At 46.8% G+C, this 15,918-nt stretch overlaps 1 protein-coding gene across 1 annotated transcript in view; it reads left to right on the top strand.

Annotated features, from left to right (window-relative positions):
• LOC115402059 (NACHT, LRR and PYD domains-containing protein 4C-like) overlaps window positions 1-15,918 on the top strand; it is an 868,403-nt gene that overhangs the window by 376,688 nt on the left and 475,797 nt on the right. The gene's annotated exons all lie outside the window — the stretch shown is intronic.

Genomic DNA, 15,918 nt, shown 5'->3' with positions numbered 1-15,918 from the left:
GTCACCCACTGTGACACCTCTGCACAGGGATGCAGAGGCAGCCACATGTTTGTGTGGAATGAGCACGAATCACTGCTGGCAGCGAGACATTCTGTGTCTCACAAGCAGCTGCAGTAGTGCTCCCCACCCCAGTGGGCGAGACGCTGAGAGGTCAGCTGAGAGGGCACCAACCTCAAAAAACAGCTGGTCCATGGTGTGAAAGCCAGCTGTGCGCTGGACATAAAGACGCAGGGCCCTAACCGGGCACAGCAGCCACAGCCGTGGGTCGTTCTCAGACGAGCCAGGCAGGGAGCCAAGCGTTCTGACCGGATCACTCGCGGACCGGAAAGTCCGAAGTGACCACCTTGGGATGAAAGGCCGGGTTAGGCCAGAGATGCACAAGTCCCCCATCCTGGCTAAACACCATGCAGGATGGGTGGACCGACAAGGCGCAAGATGGCGGCCTTCAAGGAGAGAAAGCGGTCCTCCGCCTGCTCCAAAGCTCAAGGGAGCCCCTTAAGACCCTTCAGCACAATGTGGAGATCCCACGGGGAGACCACATGCCTGGGGGGGTGGCCGTAGCCGCGCAGAAAATGCTTCACCAACGGGTGACTGCATGCAGAGAAGCGGCCGAAGCAGCCGTAACCTGCTGTAATGGCCAACGCAAACACTGCAGTGTGGATGCAGCGCGGCAGCCATCCAGCAGGGCCTGGAGGAACTCCATGGAATCCCAGGCACCCCCACCACGTGGTGGTCTAGGGTGCCTCCCCATCCTGCGAGAGATGCATCCGTGAACACCTCGACGTGATGCAATACGCAGCCCAGGGGGACTCCCTTCATAGGACAGCAGGATCCATCCAGAAAAGGAGATCCTGACGTGCCCCGGGAGGGATCGAGACCTTTCTGCATCCGTCCCGCTTCCCCAAGCAGTGGAGGCATGCACACCGCCGTTGCAGCCTGCGCATGTGTTGAAGGCCCACCCAGGTACCACTGGGTGGGCCGCGGCCATTAAAAACCCAGGACGGTCCTGACCAAACGGACCCTGACCAGAGGTGTGGTCACTGCAGACCTCAGGGCTGAGAGGAGGGAGGCTCGCCTGTCCGCAGAGAGGCGGGTCCTTATAGAGAGCATGTCCAGCTCCAAACCCAGGTAAGCCGTGTGCTGAACTGGGGTGAGCATGCTCTTGTCCCGGTTCACCAAGAACTGCAGGAGCTTCCAGGAAGTGTTTGACCATCAGTATACGGAACCTCCTGGTGGCTATGTGAGTGTTTAGGACCTGCAGGTCCAGAATGGGTATCATGCCTCCGCTCTTCTTGGGAACCAAGAAGTAGGGGGAATAAAAAACCCGAGTGCGCGTCCTCCGTGCTCAGCTCCGTAACTGCGCCCCGGCGGAGGAGCGGGGACACTTCTGCTTCGAGAGCGGCCACCCGCAGGGCATGCGAGCCGCCTACGAAGAATCCCATTGAAGAGAGGCGGGCGACAGGCGAACTGCAGGGCATAGCCGCTTCTCAGCGTCCTGGACAACCAGGAGGAAAGCGGTCCCAACATAGCACGCCACATCTGAAGCGGAGCGTGAGTGGCTGTACCACGGCCTGAGGGGACAGCCCACCCATCCTCCCGGCCTCGGGGGACGACGGGGACCCCGGCGAAAAGGGCTGTTGAAGGGGTGTCCCATGAAAGAGCTCGGGCAGCCGCTTCGGAGCCGCGTTTGTTGGGGACGAACCCGGCGGTGTGGTCCCGAAATTTCTCGGGCCGCCGACCACGGTGATGCTACCGGGGGGGGCGCTCATCAGCGGGGACCCGGCCGGCGTGGCTCCACCGCTCTGACGCCTCGCTGTGCTTAACACAGGCGGGAGCCAGCGGAAAGTAGTTTGGAGCGTTGCGAGGCACCGTGCAGGACCTCGACAGCGCTCCATTTGTGCATCACGCTCGGCGGGAGAGCCAGTGGCCAAGCTCGCTGCTGCGTCCCGCTTACACAGCAGCAGCGCGGCGAGCGCGTGGAGTAAGAGCCGGTGATAGCGCCGTGTGTCCGGGCCGCTTTGCGCGCACTCCGCTCGCCATTCTCTGCTATATCACGTAGCGAGAGAAGGGAGGGAAAGAGCCCCGCCGAGCTTGGTATGCTTAGTCATACAAGCGCGGGAAGAGGGGAGGATAGCTGCTCCTTAGCGATGTAACACAACCCTCACCGTCCTCTTGGCGGTGAGCGGGCATCTCAGACACGCCGCCCGTAGGCCTGGAACGGTGGCATGGCGGGACACAGCACCGCAGTCCTGGACCGAGTCTTTGACTGGGTTGCTAGCCCGAGAGCTAAGTCATGCTGCGCCAGCTCGGAGGCAGAAGCGAAGCCAGTGCGTTGAGCGGTGGAGGTGAAGAGCCCCGCGAGGTGCTCCACAGGCTCGCAGGGGTCTCAGGCAGGAGTACTGCAACAACACATCATGAGTAGGGCAAACTAACCCGTCTCACGACGGTCTAGAAAGTTGGAGAAGGTGCCGTCGCGTTGCGTGGACTCCTTACACACGGGGATGCCGCTGCTGCTGCTGCTGCTGCTGCTGCTGCTGCATGCGTGGGAGCCGGTGAGACAGCGCCCATAAAGGCTGCTCTCTGCTGGGTTACCTCAAGCGGCAGAGCGCGGCAGGCATGCAGGAAGGCGACTGGCAGTGATGCTGTCAGCCGAGGCAGGCAAAGTAGCGCTCGTGAAGATCTTGGTCGATGAGCAGGATGATAAGCCCGACACCCGATGGCGACTGGTCACAGGCCGGTCCATCCGTCTTGATCCGAAGAAACTTGTGGCTTCTGAAAGTCTGAAGTGATGCTGATTCAGAAAAAGGGAGAATGGCTGCCTCCAGCTTGGGGTAAACCCTCGGGGGGCGTGGAGCTGCGCCATCGGGCGGCGGGGACTGGTGCGTCGAACTTTTGTGGTCTCAGTTGATTGGCTGCGCCAAGGGGAGTGCCACTAGCGAAGCCCGTAGGCGGGCGAAGCACTTACGAAGTAGAATAAAGAAAACAGTAAGGCAGACACAGTAAGATAATGGAAAACCTTCAATGTTGCAGGAAAGGAACAAAAAAAAGGGGTAGCAGCCTTACACTCAACAGAGAAAAAATAGCCTTTGAGGAGTGTAAGTGTAGTGGTTCTCGACATAGACCTGGTGTAGTGTGGTCTATATGCTGAAAAAACTGCAAAAAGTGCCTTTATTGCATTTTCACAAATAGAATAAAAGTTTCACAAATCAGATACTATGTTTTTATGAATCTACAGTCTCTTTAGAATAACTCAGTCCAAATTTGAAGAGTCCAGGTGCAGTGGTTCTCGACCTAGACCTGGTGTCATGTGGTCTGGATGAGAAAAAAACAGTGAAATGTGCCTTTATCGCATTTTCACAAATAGAATAAAAGTTTCACAAATCAGAGACTATGTTTTTATGAATCTACAGTCTGCGTAGAATAATTCAGTCCAGATTTGAAGAGTCTAGGTGCAGTGGTTCCTGACCAAGACCTGGTGTCATGTGGTCTGGATGAGAAAAAAACAGTGAAATGTGCCTTTTTTGCATTTTCACAAATAGAATAAAAGTTTCACAAATCAGAGACTATGTTTTTATGAATCTACAGTCTCTTTAGAATAACTCAGCCCAGATTTGAAGAGTCTAGGTGCAGTGGTTCTCGACCTACACCTGGTGTCATGTGGTCTGGATGAGAAAAAAACAGTGAAATGTGCCTTTATCGCATTTTCACAAATAGAATAAAAGTTTCACAAATCAGAGACTATGTTTTTATGAATCTACAGTCTCTTTAGAATAATTCAGTCCAAATTTGAAGAGTCTAGGTGCAGTGGTTCCTGACCTAGACCTGGTGTCATGTGGTCTGGATGAGAAAAATACACTGAAATGTGCCTTTTTTGCATTTTCACAAATAGAATAAAAGTTTCACAAATCAGAGACTATGTTTATATGAATCTACAGTCTCTTTAGAATTACTCAGTCCAGATTTGAAGAGTCTAGGTGCAGTGGTTCTCGACCTAGACCTGGTGTAATGTGGTCTGGATGAGAAAAAAAACACTGAAATGTGCCTTTATCGCGTTTTCACAAATAGAATAAAAGTTTCACAAATCAGAGACTATGTTTTTATGAATCTACAGTCTCTTTAGAATAATTCAGTCCAAATTTGAAGAGTCTAGGTGCAGTGGTTCCTGACCTAGACCTGGTGTAATGTGGTCTGGATGACAAAAAAACAGTGAAATGTGCCTTTATCGCGTTTTCACAAATAGAATAAAAGTTTCACAAATCAGACACTATGTTTTTATGAATCTGTAGTCTGTGTAGAATAATTCAGTCCAAATTTGAAGAGTCTAGGTGCAGTGGTTCTCGACCTCGACCTGGTGTCATGTGGTCTGGATGACAAAAAAACTGTGAAATGTGCCTTTATCGCGTTTTCACAAATAGAATAAAAGTTTCACAAATCAGAGACTATGTTTTTATGAATCTGTAGTCTGTGTAGAATAATTCAGTCCAGATTTGAAGAGTCTCGGTGCAGTGGTTTTCAATCTGGACCTGGTGTAATAAGGAGTGGTTATACAGCAAAAACGGTTAAATTTCCCCTCAAATGTTTTCACAAATATAATAGTTCTTGTGAGGCATAGTTAATGTCTTACCCAAATGTCTAAAATGTTTACACATCAAGAAGTGTCGAAAAAAACAGGTAATCAGTGGATAAACTGTCACACTGCACGTTCATTTCATTTCCCCTTAACTTTTCCCTTAAGTGCCGAATCGGAAGCTGGCGAATCGGAAGCCAACTTCAGCGTCGTATATTTCTCTGAAAAACGGAAAGACGGAATGCCCACCACCAGAGCCTGATTCAGCTGAAGGCACTGGAAAGTTATATCATTTATGCAGTTTTGACCCTTTGAGGCTTCTTATTTGTTGCTTATTGTTTCTTATTTTGTGAAAGAGAATATAATTTTTATTCAATACTGTAGTAATATTTTTTCATTTTATATCTTGTGAAATGTTATCTCAGTTGTGAGTTTTTGAGTTTATAATAATTGTATAATAAAAAGTTGTTTTATGAGTGACCATACTGTCTTCAGCATTTTTTTTTTTTCACAAAATGATCTTTGAAAAATAGGGGTCGTGTTATATTCGGAGTCGTCTTATATTCGGGCCAATACGGTAATTCCAGTAGTTTACCATATTTACTGAGTCGTCCGCGCCCCCCAGCTGCTCGCCACGCCCCTCCTCCCCATCTCCTTCCTGATTCACTCCATAGCTGTTTCTGGACGTCCCCTCAGCATGTGAACAGATGTCAAAACGACCACAACTGTCCCGGTGGCCCGGGAAGAAAAAACAAGAAAACGAGGAGGAAAAACGAGAGAAAGACAGAGGTAATGCTGCATGAAATTATGTCTCTATTGCAGAACGTGACATTAACCTGGATTAAGCTACATGGCTGCTATTCACTAATCAATAAATAGTATCAATAATGTGGAGGGGCTTGTTGTTGTGGAAAATAATGTAGGTCATGTAGATAACTACTGGTATTCTCAGCTTACGTTCCTCGGGGACATTTATATTAGATCATTTCAGACGGTGTTTACATTTTCTTTCATTCTTTTTTGAACGTTTTATTTGCCATCTGGACAGCTAACGTTGGCCCTGCTGGTAATAGTCACTTTTCCACCCAGATCTTATAGTTGTGGGCTCATCATTAATGTTAGTTCAGAGTATCACAGGAGAGGGAGGCTGCTGTGAATGTCAGCACTGCTGTGATTCAGTCAGATTTGTATTATAACATCAGTACTGCAATTTACTGCTTTACATTGTGCTATTCAGCATTCCACTGTATTGACAATAAACTGAAATCTAATTGGCAAATCAGAAACCAGTGCATTGTATATTATACATGCACTCCATAGTGAACATATGATTAATTATATCAGTTCATTTTATTCTTGAAATCATGTGTTTTTATAATTATATACTCAGTGGAGTCTCATACTCTTTTCAGATGTGCTGCTTAAGTTTCTAAATCCCCCCTGGACCATCTACCACATCTGCTGCTGCTGTCTCCACCTCAGCAACATAGTCCACCTGGGGTGCAGCAGAATCAAGGCTTCATTTGGTGCTTCCACCTCAGAATCAAGCGCTCCTCCTGGTTCCTCCACCTCAGCTACACCTTCATGAGAAGAGGCTGGCAGAACTTTACCCCAACATGTGGGCTGCACTGAGCATCTTTGCCACTCCTCCTGTTCCAGTGGCTTCTGCTGAAAGAAGCTTGATGTTTCTGTACAATTGTATTGTATTTTCTGTACAATTTATACTTCATGTTAGGTATTCATATTGTATTTCATATATTCATTTAAGTTTGCATATATTTATCTATAATTTATTATCCTGTTGACTATGCTGATTGGGAATTATCTTCCTTCAAATAAAAAAAATTGTCAAGTTTCTTGTTAGTATACAGTATACGCTGGCAATGCAAGGGGGCGCCACCTAAAATCTTTCCGAGGGCGCTGGATTGGTTAAGGCCGGGCCTGGAAGGATTCAAACTCATGAAATGCATACCGGCAGCCATTATCCCATACTGCAGCCTCAGGAATCCCATGCCTGGCCAAGGCTGCTTTTCTTTGTGTGTGATAGATTAGACCCTCCAGAAAAACGCGATTATGCGATCGCATGAATTCACGCATAAATCACCCTTTTGCCGCTGATTATGCAGAGGCCACATATTTTCCAAAAGGGCGCATAATTCCCGCAATGATCTCACATTTACCGCGAAAAAAAGAGAAATGGTCTTGCTTGAAGTGCTGTGACGTTCAATGAACGAGTCATTTGTTTGAACGGCTCTTTTAAGTGAACGACGAGAGCCGGTTCACAGCTGTCTGAGAACTGTTCCTTTGTGCAAATTGTCCACGATTCCTTCACGTGTCTCCTGAGTGTCTCCTGTGCCCAGCTGTCACCGCTGCCTTCATGTGAACGACCGGCGAGTTTCAGTTTTCCGCAGCAGCTCCAGTCACCTGAACGCAGCAGCTAACTAGCGGAGGAGAAGTGTCCAGAAACCGGAGAGGAGCCGGTGTTTTGGAATCACTGGTTTCCTTATTAACTGGCGACTGGGTTTCTTTCACGTCCCTTGTTGCTGATAGATGTTAAAAACCAGACAAAAAAGACGTTCAGACCTTTAATGAGTCTGATTTCAACATCTGCTGCTACTAGCAGCAGCAGCAGGAAGTGCTGAAGGAAGTCAGTCACCAGTTAACAAGGAAACCAGTTCATTTGAAACAGCGTATCGACAGCTTTCTCACAGGTTTTAGCAATTGCACGCACACACACACACACCACACACACACACAACACACACACACAACACACACAATGATTGATGTGATTTTCTGTTCCTCTGCAGGGTTTTTATGCCATTTTATGCTATAAATTTGCGGATTTCTGGAAAAAAAATCATCTTATTCGGGCCAATACGGTAGTTCGTTATTTATTTATCTTAAATTGTTACTCACCAATGGAGCAAGTGTGTGTGTGTGTGTGGGTGTGTGTGTGTGTGTTCTGATGGCTGTTGCTGCTCTGTGTCTCAGTGACTGAAGATGTCTGGTGTGGATGAAGAGGACGGCAGATCAGGTGTGGACAGGTAAGAGCCGTCAGCTGCTCCTGCAGTGTGGCCTCTCTTCTCTTCAGTCTGTCTCTCAGTGTTTCTTCCTGCCACCACAGAGTGAACTGACTCTTCTAATGTTGCCGTCATGTGTGGAAGGTGTGTGAACCTTCCTCTCCAGGTTGGACATGTCCGTCTCACATGTTGAATGAATGTGTGTAAACTGTCAGAACCTCCTGATCTGTCAAGGAGCCAACAGAACATTTGGACTTGCTGTCAAACTCCTGATTGGGCTGTGCGGGTGTAACCTTTTACCCTTGTCATGCTTCATCTCTTTGCAACCACTGAGTTTACAATGAACTGATTGAACCATTCAAGCGGTTTCTGAATCCTCTGATTTCACTCTCAGGTTGTCTCTGAAGAGTGACCGGTCCAAAGGTCATGGACCAGAGTTCAGTGGTGAACCTGGACCTTCCGACACAAAGTAAGAAACTGTTTTTCTTTCATTTCCTTTAAAGCAGACTGAGAGACATTGAGCTCACTTTCAGATTCAGCTCCAGTATTTGAAGCTGGATCTTTGTGCCTTCGCTGTGTGTGTGTTGCTCAGAGGAAATGTTGCTTGGTGTCCACAGAGAAGAGGAAGAGGAGGAGTGATGTTTGTGAGGAGCAGCCAGAAAGATCCAGAAGTAAGAGTGGACATGTGTCTGCTGAGAGACTGGTACTTGTTGTGTTGTAGCAGAGATGGGTGACTTGGACTCGAGACTCAGACTCGACTCGGACTCGAGTCACGATTTTATGACTTTTTGACTCGACTTGATGAAATCGAAAAAAGACTTGGACTTGCTTGGACTCTAAGCTCAGGGACTCTAGGCTTGAACTTGACTCAAACCCTTTGACTCGACGAGTCATGTCAAGTCATAATAGTAATTTTAAAAGTGTGATGTATGAATCATTTTATATTTTATGGCTTCATTTCATAGAATCGCAGTGACGCCGGCTGTCAGTCACGGTGAGGGGCGCCGGGAGCGCTTGTTTGTCCGCCTACACTGCCATTGTCGGGCGGCGTTAGTTCACTTCCGCATTGGCGGGAGCACTCGTTTCCACACCCGCGCATTCCAGGCGCGTTCCAAACAACACAACTGGTAGGCCTCGATTATTTTAATAAACTGGTTTCTTCAACACTGCCCGCCTGGAATGCGCAGGTGTGGAAACGAGTGCTCCCGCCAATGCGGAAGTGAACGCCCCTCACCGTCGGCCGAAGTGAATGTGGCCCCAGCACGAGTCAACCAAGAATTAATTCGTTTGCTTTCAAAAATTACAAAGTGGTTAACAAAAACAGATTGCTGAATGCAGGTATTGCAATTCGAAGATCACGGACGGTCATGAAACTACGTCCAGCTTCAACCGGCACTTGAAGAAGCACAAGGATAAGTACGTAATACTTGAGCAAACGAGTTAATCCCGTGGACCCTATGCGGCTAATCCTGTTTTATAAAATCCAAATTCATTGTCTAACGTTTGCATACTGTCGACTATATGGCTACTTGTGCTTAGCTGATATTTTTGTCATGTGGTAGTAAGACGTCGTTCAGCCGCTGCTATCAAAACTATGGTTGTAAGAAAAAGGGACACTAACGGGCTATTTAGTTCCATTTGTACACTCACAGTAAAATTGAACTGTAACACTTATGAATTTAGTAGTTCGGGTTACCACTGTTGACTTTTGTTTTTTTTTTTATTACAGTGAATCATGAAAATAACAATGTCCAAATACCTTTAAAATGTGTAGAACAAAGGAGTTGCTGCTTGCAAAATATTTTTCTGTAATATCAATTTTCATTTAGACATCCAGTACAGTATATTCAACTCAGTCTCACGCCACTCTTTTAAAACTAATACATTTCAATGAGAGTCACCTGGCCACGTCCCCCTCACGATTAAATGATGTACATACTGGTGTTTCTTTATTCCAGGGGTGGGGAACCTGGTCCTGGAGGGCCGCAAACCTGCATGTTTTCCATGTCTCCCTGCTTCAACACAGCTGATTGCAATGAGGCTCGTTATCTGGCTTTCTGCTGGACTTGGCCATGAATCTTGATTCGATTCAGGTGTGTTGAAGCAGGGAGACATGGAAACATGCAGGTTTGCGGCCCTCCAGGACCAGGGTTCCCCACCCCTGTTTTATTCGGACACTCAGATAGTAGCCAGTTTTACTGTTATTGCCCTGTCCACCCTGAAGGTGACTTTAAAGATGTGTGCACCCGCACTGCTGAACAGTCGCATTCTGGAAACATCGAGATCATCCATTCCAATATAAAGGGAAGGGGAAAAAAATCATCCACTTTCTGTATGATCGAAATACATATTGGCGATCTAGGTGGCTACATTCTCAGTTGAAATGTGTTCAATAGTTCAACGAAAAACAGTGCAAAGCGTGCTCCTGGACACAATTCAATAGATTAATTTTCGTGACTCATGGCACGAATTGCCGTGAGACTGGGTTGTATATTTCTAACGTTTCGAATTACAATGGCCAAAGGTTCCCCATGGTATCCAATCTACACTATCAAATCCTTAGTGTTATTGTAACTCTGAGTGTACAAATAGAACCAAATGAGCCATCAGGGTTTCTGGTTCCATGTGTATGTGTAGCAACGGAGTAACACAGTTCTTTAGTTTGCTGTTATGAAGGCTGTAGTACATTTTCTGACGTGCTAATTTGTTATCTTACAGATATGACGAATACATAATGAACAAAGGGATCACAAATGAACCAGATCCACAACAGCCTTCCGTCTCGCAGTTCCTGGACATCCGTGTAGGACAGTATTCCATGAATCATCCACAGCAGAGCGCTATCACCAATGGGATACTGGAAAAATTAGCGATCGAATGCAACATGCCCCTGTCTGTGGTGGAACACAAGAGTTTTCGGGATTTCCTGAAAATAGTTGATCCTAAATACAACCCAGTGTGCCGCAAGACACTGACCTCAAAAACAGAGACAGTTGCTGAATTGGGACCTGACAAACTGAAAACTCAGCTGAGCAAGGCGGATAGTGCTTCAATCACTGTTGACATTTGGTCTGACCAAAGGATGAGGGGGTTCCTTGGTGTCACTGTGCACTACATGGAGATAGACCAAGGTAACATACAGCTGAGAGTCCAATCTTGGCCTGTGATTGCTTCAAAGGTTCACACACAGGAGAAAGAGGTGTAACAATTTGATGGCCATATGTCATGAGTATGACATTAAAAGTAAGCTGGACTTTGTTATTACTGACAATGCAGCCAACATGCAGAAGGCATTCACAGTGTGTTTCTCCAGTGAAGAAGGTGAAGTACATGATGATGATCACCTTGATGACCCAGAGCTATGGCATGACTTAAGTCCAGACAATCAGGAGGTAGTAGATGCTGCTATGGCACACAAACAGCTCTTGCAGTGTTTTGCACACACTCTCCAGCTGGTGGTGGGAGATGGGTTGAAAGACACAAAGGTGACAACATCTTCTCTGTCAAAGCTGTCAAAACTCAGCTCATCGTAGCCGCGCTGGTTTTACTTTGTTTATAGCTAGTAAAGAGCTAGCTAGCTCTAGCTCTAGCTGTTAGCATCTCCGCACTGCCTGCAGCTGGAGGCGGCGGAGTGAGTGATATGAAGGGAGACAAAATAGTGCCAAGCATTTACGAGGTCTGATTTTTCGCCAACAACGGTTTGTGATGCAAATATATCACTCTTTCAAACACATATTGGTTTGAGAAGAAAAAACGCTTTATTTTTGGGACCCAAACTTGCCTGACGACTTTTGTCTGGACCTAAACTGGACAGGATCCTGCTCACTGGACGCTGTCAGGGGTAAGTCTGTGTGAATGAACAACACTGCTGACTGGGATGCCATACAGATTCATGTCAAAAATCCCGAACTATCCCTTTAAGTTCGCTGCAATGTTATGTGACAGCTCATTAGCGTTAAGTGCATCTGCTCATGTAACGTTATGATTAACTTGTTTTAATTTCTGCACGATCATGACACGTTTTATTGATATTACCGTAGCCTGCTTTTCTGCTTTGAGTGTATAAGACACCCAAAAATATGCCATTTGTGCTCCCTAGTAAAAGTAAACATTACCGGAGCATCATGCAGTATCACGGACTGTAACGTTAACATCAACGAGCACCGCTGGGATAATATGATTGATGAAGAATGAAACGTGTGGGTTGTGAATGAATAATTCCTTCACAACAGTGTTGCATATCAACCAGACAGTTGTGAAAACGTTATATAATAAAATAACTAGCCTGGCAGCAGATTACAACAGCATATACTTGTGCTTTTATTCACATATAACAGCTGTACCCCTCTTTTGTGTCATAACTTTTCACTCATCTTTCACTTTACTTTTTATACAGGGAAGAAGAATAAGAAGAGGAAGAAGAGCAACACCCTAATTCACTTCAGCTGTGTGCTGGTCAGAGGAGAGTGCGCGTGTCTGCGCGGGGTGGGGTGGGAGAAGAGTGGTGGGGAGGAGTTCAACTTTTGTGATGTACTTCGGTTTGAAGAGTTTCAAACGAGCAGTTTTCTACCCGAAGGGAGGGGCTGCTGTAGAGAGCAGCAGACTGAAAGAGATTACTCAGACATGCGTGGATGAAGGCAAATAACATTTTGGAGGTGGTTTTAAAGGGAAATCAACTTTGTGGCATGATTAAACCTTAAAAAAGTGGATTTGCATGATATAGGTCCTTTAAAGGGACTTAAGGCAAGATTTGTGAAAAACTACACATGCATTTCCACTTTATTCAATGCTAATGGGTGGTGAAGCATTAAAAACCTAAAATAACAGGCCAATCCGCGTATCTGTCTGCTGCCTTATACAGGCTGTGTGCCAAATAATTTGTTGCTGTTCGGGTCCGAATTTCCCACGCAATCGTGGGGATGTGACGTAAATTGACGCTGTATGCGCGTTGCCGAACAGGAAGAACATGGCCGCCGTGGACACGGACTCAAACACTGCTGGGATCAGGGGCGGGCAGTGTTGCCGACTTGGTGACTTTCTCACTAATCTGGCGACTTTCCAAAGCCTCTTTTCGACTTTTTTTTGTCAAAAGTAACTAGCGACAAATTTAGCGGCTTTTTCTGGTGCTCTGGAGACGTGACAGGACGTCTCCGCTGTTCTCAGCAAGCAGGGTGCTGCGTGAGCCCTCCCCCGTCCCAAAGCACTCACAGGCGGCCAGTCTCAGCAGCGCTCCCTGCTGAGTTGGGGCCGATTGGGTAAACGGCCCGGAGCTGCTCCACGGCGGCAACGGGAGAGCTCCAGCAGCCGCGGCCTGCTTCACGCGCCTCCGTGGTTATGCGGCGGGTCCCCGCGCGCTCCGCGGCCGGCACAGAGCGCGTCTCCGCCCGGGAGCGGAGATCCGGAGCTGCCGCGCTGCGGCTTGCTCCACGGAGGCGGTGAAGCAGGCGTCGGCTTCCACGGGCCGAGTGGAGCTGCCCCACGGAGGCTGACGGGAGAGCTCCGGATCTCTGCTCCCGGCGGAGACGCGCTCCGTGCCGGCCGCGGAGCGCGGGGGACCCGCCGCATAAACACGGAGGCGGAGAGGAGCTCCGCAACGGATTTAAAAATGAATCGTTAGATTAATCAATGCATCGAAGAACTATTTCCTAGATGAATCGATTACAAAAGTAATCGTTTAACGCAGCCCTATTATCAGCGTTATCTCATGAGTCAAAAAAAAAATAAAAATATGACCAAAGCCGGGCAGGCACGCGAATAAATATTGGATATGCGTTTGATTCATGGAGGGAACTTCAGCTGCATTTGGGAGTGAAAATGGATGCTTACAAAAATCACAATATGCGCTGTGGTCCTGCAGTAATCCGCGACGTAGTAAACAGCAGGAATCCCTGGTGCAGCGCTGTGAAACCGGACATTCTGTAAAATGTTTGTGCGCGCTCCCGTGCCGCCTTGGCTGGGGCTGCAGTTACCCGCAGCACCTATCGTGGCAGCACTGAGGAAAACTTTGAAAAGTTCCCTTAAGTCCCTTTAACATTTTTATGCAGCACACAGAAAAAGCAGAAAAAACAATCCAATTGCCCAGGAGAGGGAGATTAGTGCAGCTGGAGACGGCATCGTAAGTTCTTTTGTAAACAATACTGTGTCATTTCACCATGTCACGGGCGACTACTGATAACGATGATGATCTTGAAGGGTTATCCCATTTCTTAAGGGGAATTTGAGGCCCTACCCCGTGACACTCCGTTTTGAGGGGTAGGGCAAGGGGAAGGGTTAAGGGCTAGGGCTAGGGGTAGGGATGAAAAATAGAATTGAAATTGGGCCCATGTCTCTCGGCTGGCCTGCGAGCACCTTGGGGTCCTCCCGGAAGAGCTGGAGGAAGAGTCTGAGGACAGGGAAGTATGGGCATCTCTGCGTAGACTGCCGCCCCCGCAACCCGGTCCCAGATAAGCGGTGGAAAATGGACGGATGGGTAAAGTTCAAGTTAGTGGTTTTCTCTTGCACAAATGGCATAACAGCAGAAACTTTGGATCCTTAAAATACTAATTTTTCATTTTTTAAATGGAACCAGGTGAAAAAGGGAATACACTGTGTAAAAAGATTGCTGCAAGTGTAGTTGCCACCTGTGGACAGCAGGAGGTGTGGGTTAACCATTTTTTACTGGCGAGTGTGAAACCAGCAGAGGATGCCAGGAATATTCCGACTGGGAAGCGGCGTGTTGCTCTCTGCTGCTATTGCTGGATGCTCGAGAGGAGTGCTGTGGACGTTCATGATGTTTAAACTCATATTCCATGACGTTGGTAAGGAACTGTTGGTGTTCTGAGACTGTTGTACATTTATAATGTATGTGATTGATAGTGTGCGCCACTTTGACACAACTACGTTTGAGTGCAATGTGAATTAGCTGCTGCATTAGGTAAGCTCAAATGTCATGTAGTGGCTACTTGCTCGGGCGGCCATGCGTCCAGATTTAGGCCAGACAGTCTGGATTTTGAACACCTTGTCTGGCGTCCGGCGCTGGTGCAGCCTCAAGCCAGACGCTCATTTGTCCTCCTTTTTAGAGTTGCACCTGAATGCAACACTGCATATCCAAATAGTGTAAGACTCTTGGTTAAAAAAAAAAGAAACGCAGTTAAAAATGATTGGCTAATAGCAGTGTCAATCAATTCTCTGGTTTGTCATTGATTGAAAAACTGTAAACAAGCCGCCCCTGTTCTCATGTGCTAGCTGCACATCTTGTTGAATGTCAACATGCTGAAAAGAAGGACGTCATTCCACTCAGAGTGGTCAAAAGAGCAGCATTTATTAGCAAGAGCAGCAAAGGCGATTTACATACTTATTGCACACTTTGTCGATGTGATGTTTACATTAACACCCAAGGAAAGGCGGCCATTGAAAGGCACGCGGGCACAGAGAAGCACCAATGCAAACAGCTGCAGGTGCCTCCTCCCTGTGGTTATTTTGTCGGGAAGCAACGTCACCTGAAGATGACAAGATATCTGCTGCAGAAATTTGTAAAGTCTATGACAAGCACATTTGTTGTTAACATAAAAAAGTTATTTTTTTTTTTGCACTGCACTTTGAAATGTTTTGAATAAATACAAATATTATGGAAAGTCACCTTCTCAGGAATATTATTTTTCCTACGCACATATGCATCCCCCCTCCCCCCTCCTCCTTTTGGTGTTGTGGAAATGGCCACCCTGCTACTTGCACAATGTGAAATGTGACTGTGTATAAATGTTTAATCTCTGCTTTTTCCTCTGAAAAGTGGCCACTGCCGTATTGAAACTGTGATTTTTTTTGTACTGCATCCTTGTTTTATTTTTTTGGGAGCTACAAACAAATTTGGGGATCAATAAAAACACCCACATTTTGCTATTTCAAGTTGTGTGACTACTTTATTGCGGCTTCATAAAAATGTAATTCAAGGTGTGAAATGTCTTCAAAGGTCTGGCATTGTTGGAGTGGGGCATTACATTCGTTTCACTTGGTTGTGTTTGACAGATATGGTGAAAATACCTAATCTACAAGCTCGCATCTCAAAAAGAGTATCGATATCTCAGTCAAAACTGTCCTCATCAGTGCCGACCCAGTTTTTTTGTTTTTTTTTTTAATGACTTGTTTAGGACTTGAGGAAAAAAGTTTAGGACTTGGACTTGATTCGGGACTCGACTGTCTTGACTTGGGACTCGATTTGGGACTCAAGTGCAAAGACTTGAGACTTGACTTTGACTTGCAAAACAAGGACTTGGTCCCACCTCTCTGTTGTAGAGACAAGAGAGCTGGTTGTTTGTGTGCAGTCTGACTGTTGTTGTTGTCTCTGAGCAG

This window comes from Salarias fasciatus, chromosome 15 (genome assembly GCF_902148845.1).
Source record: "Salarias fasciatus chromosome 15, fSalaFa1.1, whole genome shotgun sequence".
Taxonomy (NCBI): Eukaryota; Metazoa; Chordata; class Actinopteri; order Blenniiformes; family Blenniidae; genus Salarias; species Salarias fasciatus.
The sequence above is the reverse complement of the archived record's forward strand: the minus strand, read 5'-3'. Positions and strand labels throughout refer to the sequence as shown.